A 7,166-nucleotide genomic window follows, 5' to 3' on the forward strand; every position below is an offset into this window, starting at 1 on the left:
AAGGAAAAGAGAACTTGAACTCATTGCATTTTACAGCCAGGAAATGGTCTAAATTATCTTAATTTCTTTGTACTTTTAGAAATAACTTATTGGCTCAACCAGAACTAGAAACTACTCTTTGACTCCAGTATAGACCGGGAAAGTAGACATTTTTAATTTGAAAAATACAAACAAAAATTAATTCCGGGGGCTTCCCTGGTGGCGCAGTGGTTGAGAGTCCGCCTGCCGATGCAGGGGACACGGGTTCATGCCCCGGTCCGGGAGGATCCCACATGCCGCGGAGTGGCTGGGCCCGTGAGCCATGACCGCTGAGCCTGCGCGTCCGGAGCCTGTGCTCCGCAACGGGAGAGGCCACAACAGTTGAGACGCCCGCGTACCGCAAAAAAAAAAAAAAAAAAAAAATTAATTCTGAAAGGAAAGCAATCTACAAGTAGAACGCCTTTAAGCCATGAAATCAGCTAAGGACTCAAAGCCCCCTGGCGTTACTCTGCTAACCCAGGGCTCATCTCTCCAGACCACCTTTCATGCATAGACAGACTCTGGAAATGATTCATTGCCTACAGTGTTACAGCATCTGTTTGTGCCTGGGGTACAATAAAGAATTCTTACGGAGACATATGTTATTTTACAAAAAATAGGATTGCACAGAATGCACTATTAGAGCTGGTCTGTGAATCTTTGTCCGCCGTCTGCAATCAGATAAGTGCAGAAATTGGGAGTAAGCACTTGGAAACTTTTATACTGATCTGGCATCGCCATGACATCCAAGTGTGTGACTGGTGTACAGGTCTCCTTCAATAGGATGTGGACCGATGTTGCTGAATTCACCTTGGGGTTGTACGTGTCGTGAGCTGCAGACTAGTCGTGCCCAGTAAGACCCTATATTGACCTGCAATAGATCAAAACAGACAAACAAATAAACATGTCTCCTTTACCACTAATAGGTTGAGAGGCATTAATATCAAACGTAGTCTTTGAAACCTGTTTCTTTTACACAACATGTTGTATCACTCATTTCAGTAACTATGTCGATAAACCTTATTTTTAGTGAATGTGTTATCCTTCAGTTTTTAAGTTGGATTGGTTGAGAGGTCACTCAAGTTTTAATCGGTGCCTGCAAATCTCCTAAGACTGCCTTTTCCCATTTGAAGATGGCATTACTGTGATTTCTGCACAATGGTAGAAAGAGTCAGAAACAGTGGATCGCTTTTGAATGCTTTGTCCAGGGGGACCGCTATCACACTATAGAAGGTACCTCACTAAAAGACAATTTCATCCAGAATGAGGTCCAGCAGCAGAAACTTCTGGGCAATATTTTAGCAATTAATAGCATAGTGGCCTCTTCACCGAGACTTTCACAAATCCCCAAAGTAATAGATGTTTTAAGAGTTTTGGAGACCCACAGGGACTACTGTGTCTATTCGGGACTTCCCAGGCTACACTGACAGTAGCAGGATGACCACTGTTTTGTCCTCCTACTCCTGTCCCCTTTCTTCTACCTGACATTCCTAATCAGTCGTGGCTTAATTTCCACTCCACCTCAAAGTTACCCTCAACACACTCTAGATGGCTCCTGACAGATGACAGGAGTGGGGCGTAAGAAGAAACCCATTTACCATTCCTGCCCTAAACCATTTGTGATGAAAAGGTTTTCCAGAGAGGTAATGTGCTTCACTTTGCACTTGTTATAATGGCACAAGCATCGAAAGGAAAGTGGCAAAGGACTTGTTATTGTATATGTTCAGAGAGTAAAATACAAACTCTCAAATCTCCTAGGCTTGACTAGGTTTTTCTACTTTGTCAAAATTCAACTCTGGAATATTTTAGTGCTGTTTAGCATTTTCCTTCATGGCTACCATCTTCTCCAAAGATGTCTTTAAGTCTAAGATCCTAGATGCTTCAAGTATAGAGAGCATCTATTTCCAAAGGATAAGAGTATCTGTAATATTTGTCCCCCAAACCAGAAACTTTCCTCTAGGGAAGTCCAAATTGTAATCAACCAGTGAGAGAATGGATCAGAGAAACAAATGAAAATTGGTCAGTCTAAATCAATGTTAGGGTCCAGCGTTCTGCCATATAATAATGGAAGTGTTCTGTGGTTTTTTTACTACGTTCACATACTAAGGTAAAAAATAGCTACTCCGTGCCTAATAAGGCAAGAAGGAGAGTGTTTCAAATACTCTTACCCATTTGTTAAAAAACAAAAAAGAAAATATGGTTCCTAGTTTTTTTCCCTTAGACCTGAGCACAGGCCACAATTCACTTGCCAAATTTTCTCTCGGCGGATTGAAAGTTTTATTTCTAGATTTATTACAGTATTCCCAAGGAAACTAATCTTTTTTTGTGCTTTACAAACAGCACAAATGTCATTGTGACGTATTTTGGTAACTCAATATGTGGCGAATAAACCCTAATACCTGGTATATCCATTCCTAAATGTGATAAAAAAAATACCAACTATAAAATTTTAGATGAATAAACCCAAACAATTACCTTTTCAAAAAGAGTTAAAGTCAGTATGCTTTACAAAAGCTAAAAGTTGTGGGCCAGTAGATTTTTATTGTTCTTATTCAACAATCATTTATTGGTCACTATGTCTGGACCAGCTCTGTCCAACAGAAATTCCTGTGGTGATGGAAATGTTCTGAATGGACATAGTCCAATATGGTAGCCACCAGCCACATGTGGTTATTGAGCACTTGAAACGTGGCTCAGGAGAAACACAACCTTTCATTTCACTTAATTTTAATTAATTTAAATTTAAGTAGCCACATGTGGCTAATGGTACCTTACTGGATAGTGCAGATGTAGAACAGATATCAATGTTTTAAGATAGAAAGATGAACATGATTTGGCTTTTCTCCCCAAAATCTACAGAGTAATGGGAAAAATAAAATGCACACATAATTTTACATAAAAATCCCTGATCAAATTTATATGGAACTTAATAATAAGATAAAAGCTATATGGAAGAAAAAAGCCCCCAAATTGCCAAGATAACTCTGAACAGGAGGAGGGTGAGGGGAGGGAAGAGGTGAGACTTGTCCTACCAGATACTAAGAATCATCATAGAACTATCATGATTAATAGTAAAATATTGTCACGGAGATAGACAAATAAGCAGTAGAACAGAACGAACAGCCCAGAAGCCTATTTGTGCAGGATTTTTTTTTTTTCTTTTTGGCAAGATGCAAAAAGCAGAAGCTATAAAGAAAAATGATACATTTTACTATCAGAATTTAAACTTTTGGTAGTCACCAAGACAACATAAATACAGTTAAAAGACAAGCCACAGACTAAGGAGATAGAACATATACAGCTGACAAAGGAGCAGAATAAACACATATACAAATAACTTCCCAAAACTTCAGTAAGAAAAAACAAGTAACAAAGAGAACACAGGCAGAGGATATGAGAGGGTGATTCGTAAGAGATGAATCTGAAAGATGAATACACGTCAAATGTGCTCAGTTACAGGAAATGAGCTAGATCCATATTTATCAAGGCTAATAGGTCTCAAAAATATAATGTGGGGACTTCCCTGGTGGCGCAGTGGTTAAGAATCCACCTGCCAATGCAGGGGACATGGGTTTGAGCCCTGGTGTGGGAAGATCCCACATGTCGCAGAGCAACTAAGCCCGTATGCCACAACTACTGAGCCTGCTCACTAGAGCCCACGAGCCACAACTACTGAGCCCACATGCTACAGCTACTGAAGCCCGCATGCCTAGAGCCTGTGCTCTGCAACAAGAGAAGCCACTGCAATGAGAAGCCCACGCACTGCAACAAAGACCCAACGTAGCCAAAAATAAATAAGTTCATTAAATATATATATATATAATGTGGCGTAAAAAAGAGAAATTACAGAAAAATAGAGTATCATACCAGTTGAGCAAACTTCAAAGCACCCCAAGTACTGTAGAGGTTTCCCTCGCTCTCTGAAAGTAGAGCTTTCCTATGAAAACTTTCCTAAGCCAAAATGGCAAAAAGAGAAGAAGCAGTTACCTTAGGACACACCTTGCTAACAGATGCAGAAAAATAAATAGAAATGAAGCACAGATGCTCACTGGTAGTTCAAAGCTATGCCGGCTTGAAGCTGAGATGCTGCATGTAGTTTCTGGGGAAGGAGCTTGGCAGGGCCACTCCTGCTGCTGGGGTGAGCACTGCTTCTATAATGACTTGCTGCAAAACAAGAGGTGAACGCTGTTTTCGATTTTCATCTTTTATCATAAAAGTGAAAATCCTCTTTGATTTCTTACGGTTAGGAAAAACAGGTGCTAAAGTAGGTCTTTCATGGAAGTAAAGTCGCATAAGGCAAACTTTTTTTTTTTTTTTGCGGTACACGGGCCTCTCACTGTTGTGGCCTCTCCCGTTGCAGAGCACAGGCTCTGGACGTGCAGGCTCAGCGGCCATGGCTCACGGGCCCAGCCGCTCCACAGCATCTGGGATCCTCCCGGACCGGGGCACGAACCCGTGTCTCCTGCATCGGCAGGCGGACTCTCAACCACTGCGCCACCAGGGAAGCCCTAAGGCAAACTTTTGAAGAGCAAGGGACACCTGTATAGTGTTTGTGTGTAGTACCTAGGTATAAAAAGGATTAAAACATGGAGGAGATGAGTAACGACTTCATGATAACTGTACCTGGGCAAGAGACGGCCTGAACCTTCATCAGAGGGGGCCACACTTCCGCCTTCCTCTCCCCTAGAGCCAAGGGCTTGCATCCGCCTGAAGCCCCTCCCCTTCCCATCCTTCTGTCTCCCACCAACACACTGGGATCTGAGATCCCAGGTTTCCCTGCTCAGTGGTCCTGAGCCCTCTTCCTGAGCCTGTGTGGCCTTTTCCCCAGGCCCACCTTCTGAAGAAAGGGCCTGGTAGCTGCCCTGGGGAGGAAGGGAGGGGACAGGGGACAGGACCTGAAGGCATATGAAGGAGACTTCAGCTGTGTCTAGGAGTGTTAGCGCTTTATAACAATATACCTAAAACACGATAACATGACATTTGCTAATTCTGGGGAAGGGTGGTATTTTTGTACTACTCTCTTTATTAATAGCCAGCTTACATATAGCACTTATCATGTATCAAGTACTGTTTTCAGCGATTTGCATAAAAAATGAAAAGGTGTCATTGCTACTCAGTTTTACGGAAAAGGCTAAATAACTTGCCCACGTCACTCACCATAAAGAGTAGAAGGGGATTTGAACACAGCAGGTCTGGCTCCAAATTCCATGATCTTAGCAACTGCTCTAGGTCTACTTGTCCAAATGCTGAGATTACTTCATTTAAAAAAAAAAAAAAAGGAGTTAAAGTTAAAATAGCCTGACAACTGAGATGCAAAGAAAAATGTAGTAAAATTCCTTAAGAAGGTTCTTCGATGTGTTAGGAGCACAGACAAGGACGGCAGACATGACTTGGGGAAGAAGGCAGTTTCGGCGGGCGCAGAGGGCTCGGTGGAGGGGATGCGGACATTCGGCCCAGGCCTTGCTGGGCAGTGGCTGGGAGGGCAGGAGAGTGAAATGCCAGGAAGAAGAAACTTCTTTGTGTGGACAGGCACAGATTTAGGAAAGTTAAAGAAGGATTTGAGGATTAGCAAGTCATGGAGTTTGGCTGTCACATGGGGGGACAACTTGGTGAGAGACATAGGTTGGGATCTTGAAAGGGAGCGTGAGAAATGAGTATTTAACTTGGAAACCAAGGCAAGCGCTTGAAGGGAGCACCTCCGAGCTGCTCCATGGGAAGACAACAAGCAATGCAGCCCGGCTGGAAGGACAGCGGCCGCAGGTGAGGAGCCCCTAGGGCCACTGCGAACAAAGTTGGTGGACGAGGAGAGGAGGCCTGCCTGTGGGGGGCAGGGGAGCAGGGAGGCGTCAGGAAGCATCCAGTTGTTCCACCAATATTTATGGAGCGCCTACTATGAACCAGGCGCTGTTCTAGGCAGTGGCAATACAGAAATGAACAAAGCAAAACTTCCTGTCCTCAGGAAACCTGCCTTCTAGTGGAGGAGGGGCCACAAGTAAGACAAATAAGTAAATTTAGTAAACAAAGGGATAACAATATGCATATGTTAGAGGGTGATAAGCACTTTGGAGACAGATAAAACAGGGAAGGGAGCTGGGGGCTTGCCTGTGTGTGTGTGTAGGTGTGTACTGGGGCAGGGGCGGTGGGGAGATGGCCAGGAGGGATGCGCTGAGGGCACCTTTGAGTAAAGGCCTGAGGAGTGCCGGGTGTTGAGATGATATTGAGAGTCTGAGTCTTGGGGTGGGGCCATGGTTACCCCAAAAGAGAGGGCAGAGGAGGAGCTGGGTGGGAGGAGGACAGATTGAATCTGGGGTCCCAGGGGGCACTCAATAACGGACTACATCCTGGAGCGTGAGGCATGTACACACCGAAGTCGCTGCTGACCAGGTGACAGATGAGCTTCAGTTGCTGGGAACAAGGATGTTAGAACACTAAGAACTCTCATTCAGTGAGCCCCTGATGTGTGCCCACCTGCCACCAGGTGCTTTATCCTTCCTAGTACCCGGGATCCTTAGGACATCCCTGCACGGAAGACAGTATTAACTCAGCAACAAACAAGAACGCCAGTAATAAGAGCTAACCTGTGAAAGGGCATATTGTGCGTCGTCAGGCACTCTTCTGGCACTTTACGTGTAATAATTCATTCAATCCTCACAGCGACCCCAGGAAGGTATCAGTCTCATTTGACAGATGAGAAGACTGGGCTGGCCCGGTAAGGTGCCCAAGGTCACAGCTGGTGAACCGAGGCAGCCTGGCTCCGGTCCTTGCTCTGGAAGGAGGAAAAGTCAGTCTGCGCTCTACCGGCCTCTCCACCCTCCGAGAAAAGCGAGCTACGGGTAGAACGCTTTTGGGACGGCTGGGGTGGGGTTCTGGGGAGAAGAGAAATTCTCAGAAGATACGTCTTGAGGGGGGAGGCTGGGCCAGGGCAGGGAGGGCGCTGTTAGCAGGGCACGGTGAACCGCATAGCCGAAGGCTGCAGCCGCGAAGGGGCTTTGAACCCGGCCCGGGGAGGGCATCCGAGTGTGGACAGGGACACAGCAGCCCGGACGCGGAGCAGAGGCCAGGACGCCAGCTCGTACACAGCTCTGCGGATCTCTGGGAGCGAATAAGGGAGCTAAAAACAACGATTGAAACCAACCAACAAAAACCCT

General features: G+C 45.1%; 1 long non-coding RNA gene across 1 annotated transcript; it reads right to left on the reverse strand.

Annotated features, from left to right (window-relative positions):
- Positions 1-288: 288 nt before the first annotated feature.
- Positions 289-6,894, reverse strand: LOC308625865. The gene is made up of 3 exons (XR_014017168.1): positions 6,597-6,894; positions 5,176-5,273; positions 289-889 (listed from the first exon to the last, which is right to left on the reverse strand). It is a non-coding gene; the product is annotated as an uncharacterized lncRNA (long non-coding RNA).
- Between the last annotated feature and the right edge of the window lie 272 nt (positions 6,895-7,166).

The sequence above is a fragment of the Mesoplodon bidens genome (genome assembly GCF_964165515.1).
Source record: "Mesoplodon bidens genome assembly, chromosome: 12".
NCBI classification, from domain to species: Eukaryota; Metazoa; Chordata; class Mammalia; order Artiodactyla; family Ziphiidae; genus Mesoplodon; species Mesoplodon bidens.